The sequence below is a fragment of the Mustela nivalis genome (genome assembly GCF_964662115.1).
Source record: "Mustela nivalis genome assembly, chromosome: 11".
Taxonomy (NCBI): Eukaryota; Metazoa; Chordata; class Mammalia; order Carnivora; family Mustelidae; genus Mustela; species Mustela nivalis.
Genome location: NC_139030.1, coordinates 1,183,924 through 1,202,124, shown reverse-complemented (window position 1 = coordinate 1,202,124; position 18,201 = coordinate 1,183,924). Strand labels below are relative to the sequence as shown.

Here is an 18,201-nt window from a genome sequence, read left to right as displayed (position 1 = left end):
TATAGTGAGCACTGTGAATTGTGTAAGACTAATGATTCACAGACTTGTATCCCTGAAACAAATAATGCATTATATGTTAATAAAAATAATAATTAAATAATTAAATTAAACTTTAAAAATATCTTTTCAGGGACACCTGGGTGGCTCAGTTAAGCCTCTACCTTCAGCTCATGTCATGATCCCAGGGTCCTGGGATCAAGTCCCACATGGGGTTCCTTGTTAAGGGGAGAGAACTTCTTCTCCCTCTCCCTCTGCCAGTCACTCTCACTGCTTGTACTCTCTCTCTCTCTGACAAATAAATAAATCTTTAAAAAATAAATTATCTTTGCAGAATAAGGGAAAGACAAAAAACAACAAAGCAGGGTATAAGGGGAAGAACAAAGGAGAGAGATAATGACAAACATGTGCCAGAGACTAAGTCTTGGGACCTTGTATGTCCTGCTATATAACTGACATAACCATGAGATTCCTGAGAATACTATAAGGGGCTTGGAGAGGAAGTGGAGGACACTAAAAGCACCACCTCGGGTTTTTTTTTTTTTAACTACATTCTGGTGTGAGCTCATGAATATCCCGAAGACTCAATTGCCACATCTGTCAAACTGGGATGATAATAGCTCCTATTTCTGAGGTGTTCATGAGATGGTTGAATGGGACATTCTGTGTGAAGACTTTTAAGATAGCACCACGGGGCCAGCATTCAGACAGTGATGAATATTTGCTGCTTTTATCAGAGGAGAAAGATCTCTAGAATTGAGTAAAATTTTTATTGGGGGGGCAGGAAATGGGTGAAGGTGGCCAAAAGGTACAAACTTCCAGTTATAAGATAAATAAGTCCTGGGAATGTAATGTGCAGCAAGGTGACTGCAGTTAAGAACACTGTATTTGTAGGTTGCTAAGAGAAATCTATTCATCACAAGGAAAAAAAGTTGTAACTATGTGAAATGATGGGCTTAACTAGATTATTGTGCTCATGATTTTGCAATATTGACAATCAAACTATTATATTGTATTCATGAAACTAATACGATTTCATATTTCAATCATAACTCAATAAAACTAGGGGGAAAGATGCACAAAGTGCACATTTGCAGTGATATTAAGGAATGAAATTGCTTTGAAATGTGTTTGAAAAACTTATGGTAAATTTTTGTCATGACACTTTTATTCTTTTTAATTTTAATTTTATTTTGGTAAGTCTTTGCAAAAGATCTACAGTTTTTATAGATTTTCAGTTGTAGAACACAATAGTGTTAACTATAGGCATAATGTTACACAGCAGATTTCTAGAACTCTTTCATCTTAAAAAAGCATTACTAAAATTTTATACCTCTTGATTAGCAACTCCCTATTTCCCCACCCTACTTTCTCTTGGCAACCACTCTTCTGCTCTATGCTTCTATGAGTTTGACCAATTTAAATAGCTCTTATAAGTAGACTCATGCAGTATTTTTTCCCCTGCAACTGGCTTATTTCACTTAGTTTAATGTCCTTACAGTTTATCCATATTGTAGCATATGACAGGATTTCCTTCCTTTTTAAGGCTGAATAATATTTCACTGTATGTATTTACCAAGCTTTCATCTGTGTGTGTAAGAAAGAGATAAAGATTAGAATTTTTTAAAGATTTTATTTATTTATTTATTTGACAGACAGAGATCACAAACAGGCAGAGAGAGAGAAAGAGGAGGAAGCAAGCTCCCTACAGAGCAGAGGTCCCGATGTGGGGCTCGATCCCAGGACCCTGGGATCATGACCCGAGCTGAAGGCAAAGGCTTTAACCCACTGAGCCACCCAGGCACCCCTAAAGATTAGAATTTTATGTGTGTGTGTATGTATGTCATGAGTTCAAGCCCCACATTGGGTTCCATGCTGGGCGTGGTGTACGCCCAGCATGGAACCCAATGTGGGGCTTGAACTCATGACATACATACACACACACACACACACACACACACACACAGACAAAAAAATCTTTAGGGGTGCCCGGGTGGCTCAGTGGGTTAAAGCCTTTGCCTTCAGCTCGGGTCATGATCCCAGGGTCCTGGGATAAAGATTAGAATTTTTTTTAAGATTTTATTTTTTTAAAAGATTTATATACATATATATATATATATACCACGCCCAGCACGGAGCCCAATGTGGGGCTTGCACTCACAACCCTGAGATCAAGAACTGGGCTGAGATCAAGAGTTGGACACTTAGCCACTTGAGCCACCTAGATACCCACAGTCATTACTTGACTTTTATCTAAAATTATACAGGCACCTGGGTGGCTCAGTCAGTTAAGTGTCTGCCTTCAGCTCAGGTCATGATCCTGGAGTCCTGAGATTAAGCTCCACAATGTGCACCCTGCTCAACAGAGAGCTTGCTTCTCCCTCTGCCCCTCACCCTGTTCCTGTTAAGCATCCAGCTTTGGGTCATGATCTCATGAGTTGTGAGATAAGGGCCCACATCAGGCTCCATTCTCTTGAATAGGGAGTCTGCTTGAAGATTCTCTCCCTCTGCCTTTCCCCTCACTCACTCACTCTCTCTCTCAAATAAATAAATATTTTAAAAATTATAAATTCCCATTTTTTAAAAAAATTAATCCATTTCTAGATACAAAGAAGAAATTGGTAAACATACCAAAACTCTACCATTTATGAAAAAAAATCAGGGTTAATGTTTGGTGATTATAGTTCTAGACATTACAGTAAAAGGAAATAATTGAGATATGAAAGGCAGATAATCATTTTTTAGGCTGGATTTCACCATGAAAGCTATTTTTTAAATGAACAGCATTAAATTTGTTTTGCTTAAATTTAAAGATCAAAAAACTAAAACGAAATAGAAGGAATTACTGAGTTTTAGTACAAGAGATGTTAATTCTTTTTTAAAACTCCTCCTTGAAGGGGAGCAGAATATGCTACTCTACCACTTTGGCATGTGGATTATCTTAAGCTGAGGTCAATCAACATCCAGAAGCCCCAGGAAAAAGCTTTTTACCTCCCCCTTAACTGCCTGAAAGAATTTAGATAGAAGATATGGTCTATCTAAACTAACACCAGAGATAACTACAAAGAATATGGCATAGGCATGGGTAAACTGGGAAGAGGGGTGGACTGGAGATCAAATTCCTCTCTGTCCCACTGTCTCCACAAAGCATGGCAAACATGTTTACCAAACTTCTGCTCTGTCTTCCTATAAATTTTCTTCTTTCCTGCCTTCGAAGTCCCACACCCCTACCCCTTCTCCTCTGCTCAGGACAGCATGTAAGTCTCAATTGCCTGACTGCCTGTGGATTTCATATTCTTTTAAGGCTCCTGTACATGTATCATTAGATTTGTTTTTCCCTTGTTAATCTGTGCCATGTCAATTTAATTGTTAAGCCAGCCAAAGAACCTGGAAGGGAAGAAGGAGAAGTTTTCCTCCCCTACACTTTCTCGTATATGGGCAAACCTCATTTTATTGCACTTACCTTTATTGTACATCAAAGATACTGCATTTTTTACAGATTGAAGATTTGTTGTAACCCTGCATTGGGCAAGTCTCTTAGCACCATTTTCCAAAAGCATCTTCTCATTTTGTGTCTCTGTGTCACATTTTACTAATTCTTGCAATATCTGAAACTTTTTTTCATTATTATTATATTTGTTACAGTGATCTGTGATCAGTGATCTTTTATGTTACTAGAGCCATTGCTATTGAGTGTCACAAACCATATCCATATAAAATGGTGAATTTAATGGATACAGGTGTATGTTCTGACTGCTCCACTGACCAGCCACTCTCTCTCTCTCTGCTCAGACCTCCTTATTCCCTAAGACACAACAATATTGAAATCAGTAGAATAAGCCTACAATGGTCTCTAAGTGTTTAAGTGAAAGGAAGAGTCACATATCTCTCACTTTAAATAGGAAACTAGAAATGATTAAGCTTAGTGAGGAAGGTATGTCAGGAGCCAATACAGGCCTAAAGCTAAGGCTCTTATACAAAACAGTCAGCCAAGATGTGTGCAAAGAAAAAGTTCTTGAAGGAAATTAAAAGAGCTACTCCAGAGAACACATGAATGATAAGAAAATGAAACAGCCTTATTGCTGATAAGGAGAAAGTTTGAGTGGTCTGGACAGAATAAACTAGCTACAACATCTCATTAACTACATCCTAGTCCAGAAAAAAAAAAACCTAATTCTCTTCAGTTCTATGAAGTCTGAGGGAGGTAAAGAAGCTGTAGGAAAAAAAAGTCTGAAGCTAGCAGAGGTTGGTTCATGAGGTTTAATAAAAGAAGCTGTATCTATAATATCAAACTGTAAGGTGAAGCAGCATGTGCTGATGTAGAAGTTGCAGCAAGTTCTCCAAAATATCCACCTAAGATCATTAATGAAGGTGGCTACACAAAACAACAGATTTTCAATGCAGACAAACAACCTTCTATTGGAAAAGGATGCCATCTGGGACTTTCATGGCTAGGGAGAAGAAATCAATGCCTGGCTTCAAAGCTTCAAGGAACAGGCTGACTCTCTTGATAGGAGCCAATGGAGCTGGTGACTTTAAGTTGACCTCAGTGCTCATAGACCATTCTGAAAATCCTAGAGCCCTTAAGAATTATGTTTAAATATACTCTATACTCTGCCTGTGCTCTGTAAAAGGAAAAATAAAGCCTGGATGAGAGTACATCTATTTACAACATGGTTTACTGAGTATTTTAAGCCCACTGTTGAGGCCTACTGCTCAGAAATAAAGATCTCATTCAAAGTATTACTTCTCAGGTAAGTAATACTTAAGGTGTTAAGGTGGCACCTTCAGTTCAGGTCATGATCTCAGGGTCCTGGGATCAAGCCCTGCATCAGGCTCCCTGCTCAATGGGGAGTCTGCTTCTTCCTCTCCCCTTGCTCCTACCCCTCACTGATTTTCTCTCTCTCTCTCTCTCCCTCTCTCTCTCTCTCATAAATAAATAAAATCTTTTTAAAAAAGTATTGGAGTGCCTGGGTGGCTAAGTGGGTCAAACCTCTGCCTTTGGCCCAGGTCCTGATCTCAGGGTCCTGGGATCAAGCTCAGCAGGGAGCCTGCTTCCCCTTGTCTCTCTCTGCCTGCCTCGCTGCCTATTTGTGATCTCTCTTTCTCTGTGTCAAATAAATAAATAAAATCTTTTTTAAAAAATAAAAATAAAAAATTTTAAAAAGGATTACAGCTCATTGAAAATGCATGTGGTCGGGGCGCCTGGGTGGCTCAGTGGTTTGGGCTGCTGCCTTTGGCTCGGGTCATGATCTCAGGGTCCTGGGATCGAGCCCCGCATCGGGCTCCCTGCTCCGCAGGAAGCCTGCTTCCCTCTCTCTCTCTCTCTGCCTGCCTCTCTGCCTACTTGTGATCTCCGTCTTTCAAATAAATAAATAAAATTAAAAAAAAAAAAAAAGAAAAAAAAGAAAATGCATGTGGTCACCCAAGAGCTCTGATTGGTATGTGCAATGAGATTAATGTCGTTTTCATGTCTGCTAACACAACGTCCATTTTGCAGCCCATAGATCAAGGAGTAATTTTAATTTTTTTTTTAAAGATTTTATTTATCTACCTGACAGAAACAGAGAGATCACAAGTAGTCAGAGAGGCAGGCAGAGAGAGAGGAAGAAGCAGGCTCTCTGCTGAACAGAGAGCCCGATGCGGGGCTCAAATCCAGGACCCCAAGATCATGACCTGAGCCGAAGGCAGAGGCTTTAACCTACTGAGCCACCCTGGTGCCCCAGGAGTAATTTTAATTTTAAAGTCTTATTATTTCAGTTCATGGATCTAACTGCCATGGTTATTCCTCTGATGGACATGGGAAAAGGTCATTGAAAACCTTCTGGAAAGGATTCGCCATTCCAGATGCCATTAAAAACACTTATGATTCATGAGAAGAGGTTAAAATATCATCATTAACCAGACTTTGAAAGAAAGTGATTTCAGCCCTCATGGATGACTTTGAGGGTTTCCTTCCTCAGTGGAGGAAGGACTGAAGTTGTGGTAGAAATACCAAGAGAATTAGGATCAGAAGTGGAGCCTGAAGGTGCTCTTCGGTGGCTCAGTCACTTAGGTGTCTGACTTCAGCTTGGGTCATGATATTGGGGTCCCAGGATCGAGCCCCATGTAGGGGTCTATGCTCAGCAGAGAGCCTGTTTGTCCCTTTGCCCCTCCCCACTCCCCCTCCTCATGATGTCTCTATGTCTGTCTCTCAATAAATAAATAAAATCTTAAAGCAGAAAGAAAGAGGGGCGCCTGGGTGGCTCAGTGGGTTAAGCCTCTGCCTTCGGCTCCGGTCATGATTTCAGGGTCCTGGGATAGAGTCCCATATCGGGCTCTCTGCTTGGTGGAGAACCTGCTTCCTCCTCTCTCTCTCTCTCTGCCTGCCTCTCTGCCTACTTGTAATCTCTCTGTGTCAAATAAATAAATAAAATCTTTAAAAAAAAAAAAAGAAGAAGAAGAAGGAACGAAAGAAAGGAAAGAAGAAAAAGAAATGGAGCCTGAAGATGGTACTGAATTGCTGCAATCTCATGATAAAATTTGAACAAATAAGGAGTGGCTTCCTATGGATAAGCAAAAAAAGTGGTTTCTTTTTTTTTTTTTTAAGATTTTATTTCTTTATTTGACAGAGACACAGAGAAAGAGGGAACATAGCAGGGGGAGTGGGAGAGAGAGAAAGTAGGCTTCCCGCTGAGCAGGGAGCCCAATGCAGGGCTCAATTCCAGGACCCTGGGATGATGACCTGAGCTGAAGGCAGATGCTTAACAACTAAGCTACCCAGGTGCCCCCCAAAATTGTTTTTTTTTAAGATTTTATTTATTTATTTGACAGACAGAAAGAGATCACAAGTAGGCAGAGAGGCAGGCAGAGAGAGAAAGGGGGAAGCAGGCTCCCTGTTGAGCAGAGAGCCCAATGCAGGGCTCTGACCCAGGACCCTGGGATCATGACCTGGGCCAAAAACAGAGGCCTTAACCCACTGAGTCACCCAAGTGCCCCCCATTTTTTGTTTCTTGAGACGGAGCCTATTCCAGGTGAAAATGCTGTAAAGATTGTTGATATGACAACAAAAGATTTAGAATATTAAAAAACTTAGTCAATAAATCAGTGGCCATGTTTGAGAGGATTGACTCCAATTTTGAAAGAAGTTCTACTATAGGTAAAATACTATTTTTGTGGGTGAAATATTATTAAACAACATTGCATATTGGCAGACAAATCATTCATGAAAGGAAGAGTCCACTGATGGCATAGATTCATTGTTGTCTTACTTTAACAAATTGCCACAGCCACTCCCTCTTTCAGTGACCCTGGTCAGCAGCCATAAACATTGAGACAAAACCCTCCACCAGCAAAAAGATTATGACTCACAGAAACCTCAAATTATGGTTCGCATTTTTTAGCAATCAACTTTTTTAAAATTATATACATTGGGTTTTTTAAAGATTTTATTTATTTATTTGACAGACAGAAAGAGATCACAAGTAGGCAGAGAGGCAGGCAGAGAGAGAGAGGAGGAAGCAGGCTCCCCGCTGAGCAGAGAGCCCGACGCGGGACTCAATCCCAGGACCCTGAGATCATGACCTGAGCCGAAGGCAGCGGCTTAACCCACTGAGCCACCCAGGCGCCCCTATACATAGGTTTTTAAACACAATGCTATTTCACACTTAATAATCTACAGTATAGTGTAAATATAACTTTTATATGCACTGGGAAACCAAAAAAATCATTGACTCTCTTTATTGCAATATTTACTTTATTGCAGTAGTCTAAAACCAAGCCTGCAGTATCTCCACCGTATACATACATAGTATAGTTTTCCCTGAAGTAAACATACTTAAATTGCATGTGAAAGAGACAGACACAAAAAAAAAAGTGATACAGAACAATTACCATAAAGACCCTACTTGGGGTGCCTGGCGGGCTCAATTGGTAGAGCATGCAACTCTTGATCTCAGGGTTGTAGGTTCCAGACCGATGTGGAGTATAGGAATTACTTGAAAATAAAATCTTGGGTGCCTGAGTGACTCAGTGAGTTAAGCCTCTGCCTTTAGCTCAGGTCGTGGTCTCAGGGTCCTGGAATCAAGGACCTCAAGACCTCATTGGGCTTTCGGCTCAGCGGGGAGTCTGCTTCCTTCTCTCTCTCTGCCTGCCTCCCTCACTACTTGTGATCTCTCTCTCTGTCTGTCAAATAAGTAAATAAAATCTTTAAGATTAAAAAAAAAAAAAAAGACCCTAGGGGCACCTGGGTGGCTCAGTCAGTTAAGTGTCTACCTTCAGCTCAGGTCATGATCTCAGAGTCCTGGGATAGAGTCCTGCATCAGGCTCCCTGCTCACCGGGGAATCTGCTTCTCTCCGTGATCCTTCCCCTTCTCATTCTCTCTCTGTCTCTCACTCTTTCTCTCTCTCAAATAAATAAAACCTTAAAAAAAAAAAAAAAAAGACCCTACTTGGTTACATTTCTGAACTGTAAAGATAAACATTTTTTCAGACATCTAAGCATAAATAGCAAGCCTTCATGCAAAGACAATTCCATGGGGAAAGAATAGTCTTTTCAATAAATGGCAATTGGATATCCACATATAAAAGGATGGTTTTTGGATCCTTACCTCATTCTATATGCAAAAATTGGATCTAAAGGGCCAAAAAAACCTATATGTAAGAACCAAAATCATAAAACTCTGAGAAGAAAACAGTATATTTAGTTAGGCAATAATTACTTAGCTATAAAACCATGCATACGTGACAATAGAAAAAAATAGGTTGGATTTTATCAAAATTTAAAACTTTTGTACTTCAAGTGACATCACCAAAAAAAAAAAAAAAGAAAGAAAGAAAAAGAAAAGGCAATCCACAGAATAGGAGAATACATTTATAAATCTTGTATCTGCTTAGGACTTGTATCTAGAATACTTAAACAACACTTGCAACTCAATAATAAGACAACTAATTTTTTAAATGGGCAAAGGATTTAAATAAACATTTGTTCAAATAAGATGTGAAGGGTACCTGGGTGACTCAGTTGGTTGAGTGACTGCCTGTGGCTCAGGTCATGATCCTGGAGTCCCAGGATCGAGTCTCGCATTGGAGGGGGTTCCTGCTCAGCAGAAAATCTGCTTCTCCCTCTGATTCTCCTCCTCAGGCTCTCTCATTCTATCTCTCTCTCTCAAATAAATAAATAAAATCTTTTTTCCTCAGGAAATTAAATATAGAACTTCCCTATGACCCTGCCATTGCACTCCTGGGCATTTACCCCAAAGATACAGATTTAGTGAAAAGAAGGGCCATCTGTACCCCAATGTTTATAGCAGCAATGGCCACGGTCGCCAAACTGTGGAAAGAACCAAGATGCCCTTCAACGGATGAACGGATAAGGAAGATGTGGTCCATATACACTATGGAGTATTATGCCTCCATCAGAGAGGACGAATACCCAACTTTTGTAGCAACATGGACGGGACTGGAAGAGATTATGCTGAGTGAAATAAGTCAAGCAGAGAGAGTCAATTTTCATATGGTTTCACTTATTTGTGGAGCATAACAAAAAGCATGGAGGACATGGGGAGTTAGAGAGAAGGGGGTTGGGGTAAATTGGAAGGGGAGGTGAATCATGAGAGACTATGGACTCTGAAAAACAATCTGAGGGGTTTGAAGTGGCGGGGGGTTGGGAGGTTGGGGTACCAGGTGGTGGGTATTATAGAGGGCACAGATTGCATGGAGCACTGGGTGTGGTGAAAAAATAATGAATACTGTTTTTCTGAAAATAAATAAATTGAAAAAATTAAAAAAAAAAAGAATTGAAACATATGTCCACCCAAAAACTTGATCATGAACTTTCATAATAGAAGTGGGAGCAATCTGGGGCTCCTGGGTGCCTCAGTGAGTAAAGCATCCAGCTTTTGGTTTTGTCTCAAGTCATAATCTCATAGGTTGCAGGATGGAGCCCTGAAACAAGATTTGTACTCAGCAAGGAGTCTGCTTAAAGATTCTCTCTCTGCCCCTCCCCTCACCTAAGTGCACTCTCTTTCAAATAAATTGATCTTAAAAAAATAAAAAATAGGGGCACCTGGGTGGCTCAGTTAGGGCCTCTGCCTTTGGCTCAGGTCATGATCCCAGGGTCCTGGGTCTGAGCCCTGCATAGGGCTCTCTGCTCGGCAGGGAGCCTGCTTCCCCCACTCTCTCTCTGCCTGCCTCTCTGCCTACTTGTGATCTCTGTCTTTCAAATAAATAAAATCTTTAAAAATAAATAAATAAAAATAAGAGTGAAAACAACTCAAATATCCATCGACTGTTGACTGTGCAAACAAAATGTGCTACAGTGGAATATTACTCGACCATAAACTGGGATGAATTACTGATACATGCTATAACATAAATGAGCCTGGAAAAACATGCTGAGTGAAAGAAGCCAGACACAAAAGACCAAACATTCATGATACCATATATACACAAAATAACTAGAATAGCCAAATTCATACATCAGTGTTTGCCAAGGGCTGGAGGGAGGAGACATTAAGGAATGGATAAGAAGTTTCTCTTTGGGGTGATAAAAATGTTACAAAATTAGATAATGGTAATGGTTGCAAAACTCTAAATATACAGAAATTAAGTTGTATACTTTTAGCAGGTGATTTTACGGCATGTAAATTATATCTCAGTAAAGCTACTTTAAAACAAAAAAAAGTTTCTTCAAGACCTCAAAAATAGGGGCGCCTGGGTGGCTTAGTCAGTTAAGTGTCTTGCCTTCAGCTCTGGTCATGATCCCAGGATCCTGGGTCCGAGTCCCGTATCAGGCTCCCTGCTCAGTGGGGAGCCTGCTTCTCCCTCTGCCTCTGCTTCTCCCCCTGCTTGTGCTCTCTCTCTCTCTCAAATAAAATTAAAAAAAATAAAAATAAAAAAAAAAAAGACCTGGGGCACCTGGGTGGCTCAGTGGGTTAAAGCCTCTGCCTTCAGCTCTAGTCATGATCCCAGCGTCCTGGGATCGAACCCCGCATCAGGCTCTCTGCTCAGCAGGGAGCCTGCTTCTTCCTCTCTCTCTGCCTGCCTCTCTGTCTACTTGCAATCTCTGTCAAATAAATAAATAAAATCTTAAAAAAAAAAAAAGACCTCAATAAGACTCACCTGACTTCACCGTGCCAAATTCAGTGACACACAGCAATGTCTAACCTCTAAGGGAAAGATTAACCTAAAATTTTTATACACAGTCAAAATGTCTATTCAAATACAAAAGCAACAGGCAGACTGCTGAAAAAGGCACACAAGAGAGAAATCTAGCTAAACAAGAAAGATTGAAACTAAAGAATATGACACCAGAGAAGTGAAGGTAAAAGAATTAGAAGTGAAAATTCAATCAACTTAAATATAGAACCAAGATAAAACAATAGGGAAAACACAGTTTGAATAGAATGTAAATGTTATAAACAAAGAAAGAAAATTGAGTCCTTTCTTTCAGAGATGAGGAGAAAAATATTAAACTACTTTCCTCTTCCCTTCTTTCTGCCTTTTGAGTTTGTTTTCTATATACATGTTTAGTTTTGATTTTTAACATAGTCAGTATGGCTTTAGTTTACATTGTTCTATGGGAACGAACAACTCCAAAACCTCAGTGGCTCAACAGTACAAGTTTATTCCTTGCTCAGGTCACATATCTAATACTGGTTGTCCCACGGTTCTGCACTACACACTCACCTTGTGACCTAGACTGACAGAGCTTCACCATCTTGGAGCTGCAGCCCTGAAAATACCTGGCCCTCACGTCAACACACTAGGGGCAAGACTGCTGGACGGTGATCACTGGGCAATAAAAGGCTTCAGTCCAGAGGCAAGACTTGTCATTTTGACTAGCTCCTCTGACTCACAGCCCATTGCCCTGTCTTATCTACAAAGGGACAAAAAATGTAAAGTCCAGTGTCCCTGGCAGCAAAGGAGGACTGGATATGGGCAAGCTCTTAAAGGATCAACCTCAGCACAGGATGTGGCTCCGGCCAGTCAAAATTGCCTTCCTTGGACTTGAAGTACATTTCTAAGATGTTAAAGGGTCCTAAATGATAGAGAGTCTTCTGTCTCTAGTCATTTTGAAATAGACCTCCCTTCCTAGGGTCCTAAAGCCAGGAGCACTGTGTCTGGGGATTAGCTTCAGGATCTTATACTGGTCAGTGACACCCTTGCCGTCCTCACGGGACCTGTGGTAAGTTTCAATTTTGACTGTGGTTTTCCTGTGTGTCTGTAGCCAACCTGTTTCACCAGGTCTCCAAAGATGTCCATGTTTTTCCATAAATTATTTATTTCCCTACAGAAGCCAAAGTGGATTTTTGTCATTTGAAACTGAAAACCCTTCCTGATTGTGGACTGCTATGCATATAGCAATCAGGACAATCACGTGACTGGGAAACCTGCCCATTTTCATTTACTTGTTCTGTGCTTATGGATGAGACTTATGATAGAAAAGCTGTATTTATGGGTTTGGCATAAAGGAATTTACTCCCATTCCCCAAGTGGGGCTATTCCTACCAGAATTACCCTTGTTAGATTGGTCTTTTTTTTTTTTTGAAGATTTTATTTACTTATTTGACAGAGAAAGAACACAAGCAGGGGTAACAGCAGGCAGAGGAAGAGGGAGAAGCAGACTCCCTACTGAGTAAGGAGTCCAATGTGGGGCTTGATCCCTGGACCCTGGGATCATGACCTGAGCCAAAGGCAGCTGCTTAACTGACTGAGCCACCCAGGAGCCCCTTGTTTGGCCTTTTGGAGACCTTTATTTCCCTTAAGAGTAAGAACAAAAGAAATAATGTATCCTATCAACTATGATAGGACATTCTTTCTCAAAAGAATTCTCTTCTCATCCCACTTCTTTCTCAAAACTGAGAACTTTGGATATTTTTAAAAGATATTTTATTTATTTATTATAAAGAGAGAGCACAAGCAGGTGGGGGAGGGGCCAAAGGAGAAGGGGAAACAGATATCCCACTGAGCAGGAAGCCCAATGAGATGACACAGGTCTCCATCCCAGGACCCTGAGATCATGACCTGAGCCAAAGACAGATAATCAATCAAGTGGGTCACACAGGTGCCCCCTTTGGATTTTTTTTCATCAGTAATTGAACACTACCTGTAGCTCTACCAGCACTTTAGGGTGAGAGATAGAAATAATTTCTCAAGTACTAAACTGAAGCTAACTGCCAACTCCATTTTGTGAAGAAAAGTATGGTGTCAAGCAACTTCCAGCTACAAAAAGGACACATAAAACCCACAGACCAGGAGGGAATATTTCTAAATCATATATCTGACTTGTATCCAGAGTATATAAAGAATATTTATAACCCAATAATAAAAAGGATTACCCTATTAAAACATGGACAAAGAATTTGATTTTGATATTGCTATATATCTATTATACACATACACACACACACACACACACATATCAAGGACATATACATTAAAAGATATTAGGAGGGGCGCCTGGGTGGCTCAGTGGGTTAAGCCTCTACCTTCGGCTCAGGTCATGACCCCATGGTCCTGGGATGGAGAACCTGCATGGGGCTCTCTGCTCAGCATGGAGCCTTCTTCCCCCGCCTCTCTGCCTGCCTCTCTGCCTACTGTGATCTCTGTTGAATAAATAATAAATAAAATCTTTTTTAAAAAATAAAAATAAAAGATATTAGGAAAATGCAAATCAAAGTCACAATGAGATGGCACATCACACCCAGTAGGATGGCTACAATTATAAAGAGGAACAATAACAAGTATTGTCAGAGATGTGGAGTAACTGGAACACTCTTCCATGGCTGGTGGGAACGGAGGGTGGTGTGGCCAATCTGGAAAACAGTCTGGTGGTTCCTCCTAATGTTAAAGCTAGAGTTACCACATAATCCAGCCAAACCACTGCTCAGTTGACAACCAAGAGAAATGAAATACTTGTCCACAAAATATACTTGTACCCAAATGCTATAGCAGCACTATTCACAGTAGCCAAGAAGCGGAAACACTTTGAATGTCCGTCAACCAGAGAAAGGATAAATACAATGCACTCTATCCACATTGTGGATTGTTATTCTGCAATAAAAAGAGATGGAGAACTGATACATGTTACAACAGGGAGGGACATCGAAAACATGATCCCCAGTGAAAGAAGCCAGTCACAAAGGCCTCATGTTACATCACTGCATTTGTATGAACTCCCCAAAAGAGGAAATCCATAGAGATAGAAAGTAGCTTAGTGGTCACCAGGGCCTGGGGGCAGAGGCCCTGGTGAGAAGGAGCTGCTAACCAGTATGGGTTTTCTTTTTGGAGTGATGAAAATGTTCTAAAATCAATTGTGGCGGTCATACAACTCTGAACCACTGAATTGTATACTTTTCTAAAAGATTTTATTTTTAAGCAATCTCTATATCCAACCTAGGGTTTTCAAACTTACAACCCAAAGATCAAGAGTCACAGGCTGTATGGACTGAGCCAGACAGGTATCCCATGAATTGTATACTTTATTTTGTTTATTTATTTATTTATTTATTTATTTATTTTTTTAGAGAGAGCGAGACAGAGAATGAGTGCACCGGAGGGGGGTGGGGCGGAGGAAGAGAATTTTTTTAAAGATTTTATTTATTTATTTCACAGAGTGAGAGATAGAGAGAGAGCACAAGCAGGGGGAGTGGCAGGCAGAAGGAGAAGCAGGCTCCCCACTGAGCAGGGTGCCCCATGAAGGGCTGTATCCTAAGACCCTGGGATCGTAACCTGAGCTGAAGGCAGAGGCTTTAACACATTGAGCCACCCAGGCGCCTCCAGAAATTTTTTTTAAGATTTTATTTATTTATTTGAGAGAGAAAGAATGAGAGAGAGAGAGAGAAAACACGAGAAGGGGAGGGCCAGAGGGAGAAGCAGGCTCCCTGCCGAGCAGAGAGCCCAATGCAGAAATCTATTCCTGGACTCCGGAATCATGACCTGAGCTGAAGGCAGATACTTAACCAACTGAGCCACCCAGGTGCCCCCAGAAACTTTTTTTTTTTTTTAAGATTTTATTTATTTATTTGTCAGAGAGAGAGAGAGCACAGGCAGACAGAATGGCAGGCAGAGGCAGAGAGAGAGAAGCAGGCTCCCTGCCGAGCAAGGAGCCCAATGTGGGACTCGATCCCAGGACTCTGGGATCATGACCTGAGCTGAAGGCAGCTGCTTAACCAACTGAGCCACCCAGGCGTCCCCCCCAGAAACTTTTTTTGAGGCTTGAATAAGTTTGTTATTCTCATTTTCAGCTTTTGAAAGTGATTATGTTGGAAGAAAGGAGATCAGCTTCTTGCCACTAAGAGTGAGTTAGAGTTTTGCCTTGGGGGATAACTGATTAGTTTGGGCCTAAGCCATATGTGGTGCCTGGGTGGCTCAGTCATTAAGTGTCTCAGGTCATGATGTGGGATCAAGCCCCACAACAGGCTCCCTGCAGCAGGCTCCCTGCTCGGAGGGAAGCCTGCTTCTCCCTCTTCCACTCCCTCTGCCCCTCCTTGCTGTGTCTCTGTCAAATAAATAAATAAATAAATAAATAAACCTTTCATATATATATATATATATATATATTTTTTTTTTTTTTTTCCCAGTGCTTGACACCCTTCCCTTGTTCTCCCTCACCTTGTCCAAGGAGCATCTTCCAAAGACCAAAGTGAGAGCTTAATCATGCTTCCCTACCATCATGTCCAGGATGTGGGTAGAGGAAGGACCTCAAAAACCCTTTTCACTGGGGCACCTGGGTGGCTCAGTGGGTTAAGCCGCTGCCTTCAGCTCAGGTCATGATCTCAGGGTCCTGGGATCGAGTCCCGCATCGGGCTCTCTGCTCAGCAGGGAGCCTGCTTCCTCCTCTCTCTCTGCCTGCCTCTCTGCCTACTTGTGATCTCTCTCTGTCAAATAAATAAATAAAATCTTTAAAAAAAAAAAAAAAAAAAAACCCTTTTCACTGAAGCCCTGGGACCTAAAGCATTATAGAGAACACTGAAAGGAATTAATGACTCTAGACATTGGCCAAAAAATCAAGGATTTCCTTGCTTGTCCCTCCACCCATTCCTTTCTCCATAGGGCTTCCCCTGGAGGACTGCATCTCAGAATGAGCCAATGCCCTTCAGTGTAACAAGTCTCTCATCTGGAAAGTTCACGTGGTCAAGATAACTAGCACTGGATAGAAGTTGCTGCTTTTTAGGAAAGACAGCTTCTAATACATGGTCGTAAGCACCCACCTGGGGTCTGAGGTCTGGGTGGTGCCCTGGATGGGGCTGGCAACTCTTCAGCAGGATGGCTAGGTCACTCTAATTTTAGGGCCTCAATATCCTTGTCTGTAAAATAAAAAGTTTGGATTGAATAATTTCTAACTCTTGGATTACAGTTTCTTTCATTTATTTATTTATTTGACAGAGTAAGAGAGAGCACAAGCAGGGGGAGTGGCAGGCAGAGGGGGAAGCACACTCCCCACTAAGGAGGGACCCAGAAGCAGACTCAATCCCAGGACCCAGAGATCATGACCTGAGCCAAAGGCAGACAGTTAACCCACTGAGCCAGCCAGGCACCCCCATACTAGTAATATATAATCTTATCTTATGAAAGGGCAAATGCTTTCAAGGCAGCATTGGCCAATAGGTCCCTAAGAGTGAGCTTCCCACTAACGTGAAGAATCCACGTTTGTCCCCGCCAACTTTCAGGTGAGTGTCTGGAAGGAAAGAAAATGTAGGTCTTCCTGACCTATATCTCCCTCTGCTCCGCATAAGAAACTACTGTTCAGAGGTGTGTGTATCCTTCCCATCTTCTTTTCCACAGAGTGACATGCAGACAGAAAGGCATGTTCAGAGACCAATCACAGTGATTTTAGGTCGTTGGCCTTTTCATTTCACAATTCCTTAGAGAGTTTTCTTTTTCTTTTTTTTAAAGATTTATTTATTCGTTTTAGAGAGTGAGTGTCCCTACCCCCACGCATGCACACATGCGTGGGGGTAGGGACAGAGGGAGAGGGAGAGAAGTAGACTCCCTGCTGAATGTGGAACCCTACCTGGGACCCCATCCCACAACCCTGAGATCACCACCCCAGCAGAAATCAAGAACCCAGTGGAAATCAAGAGCCTGGCTCTCAACTAACTGGGTCGCCCAGTCTCCCCTAGAGAGTTTTCTTTATTGGCCGTAGAGCTCCACCAGGCGATTTTTCCCAGATGCAAGGTTTTTTGTTTGGTTGGTTTTTTAACTTTTTTTTTTTTTTTTTTTAAAGATTTTATTTATTTATTTGACAGAGAGAAATCACAAGTAGATGGAGAGGCAGGCAGAGAGAGAGGGAAGCAGGCTCTCCGCTGAGCAGAGAGCCCGATGCGGGACTCGATCCCAGGACTCTGAGATCATGACCTGAGCCGAAGGCAGCGGCTTAACCCACTGAGCCACCCAGGTGCCCGGTTTTTTAACTTTTTTAAAGATGTTATTTATTTGACACAGAGAGACACAGCGAGAGAGGGAACACAAGCAGGGGGAGAGAGAGAGGGAGAAGCAGGCTTCCCAAAGATTTGGAAGCCCAATGCAGGGCTCAATCCCAGGACTCTGGGATCATGACCCTAGCCAAAGGAAGACGCTTAACTGACTGAGCCACCCAGACGCCCCAAGGTTTTTTAACTTTTTATTATTATTTTTAAATAATCGCTACCCTAACATGGGGTTTGAATTCATGAACCTGAGATCAAGAGTCACATGCTCTACTGACTGAGCCAGCCAGGCACAGCCCAGCTGCATGTTTTTATTTCATGAACTCACTTATAATGCATTCTGGATGTATCCTTCCTAATGATGAAATTAGTAGCAAACATTCTCTTTTCTGTCATAAAAAAAAAAATGCTACATATCCTTGCATTCGTGTTTGTGTGCACATATGCCTGATACCTAGAAACAGGGCTGTGACAAAAGGCAGCTCCCCAGATGCTGACCGTTGCTATGTATCCTTCCAGTCTGTTTTCCAGGCTGTGGCATGAAGATAGAGAAGCATACAGAGAAATATATGTGTACATAGAAATATATCCCAGTGTCTGTATTGTAAAAAAGTGAGACTGAGGTTGGATTTTGGATTTTGACAGGTGCTGCCAAGTCACTTTCCCAAAGGCTATATCACACAGTCCCTGCCTCTCCACACTCCCTTATACTGGAAAGTGTTGATAATGTTTACATTTTACCAGCCTAATGATAGAAACATGTTCTTTTTTTTTTTTTTAATTTATTTATCAG

At 41.5% G+C, this 18,201-nt stretch overlaps 1 long non-coding RNA gene across 1 annotated transcript in view; it reads right to left on the bottom strand.

Annotated features, from left to right (window-relative positions):
* Nucleotides 1-18,201, bottom strand: part of LOC309844125 — a 71,514-nt gene that overhangs the window by 35,575 nt on the left and 17,738 nt on the right. The window contains exon 2 of the long non-coding RNA XR_014300505.1: nucleotides 16,191-16,286. This is a non-coding gene — a long non-coding RNA (uncharacterized lncRNA). The remainder of the gene's footprint in view (nucleotides 1-16,190; nucleotides 16,287-18,201) is intronic.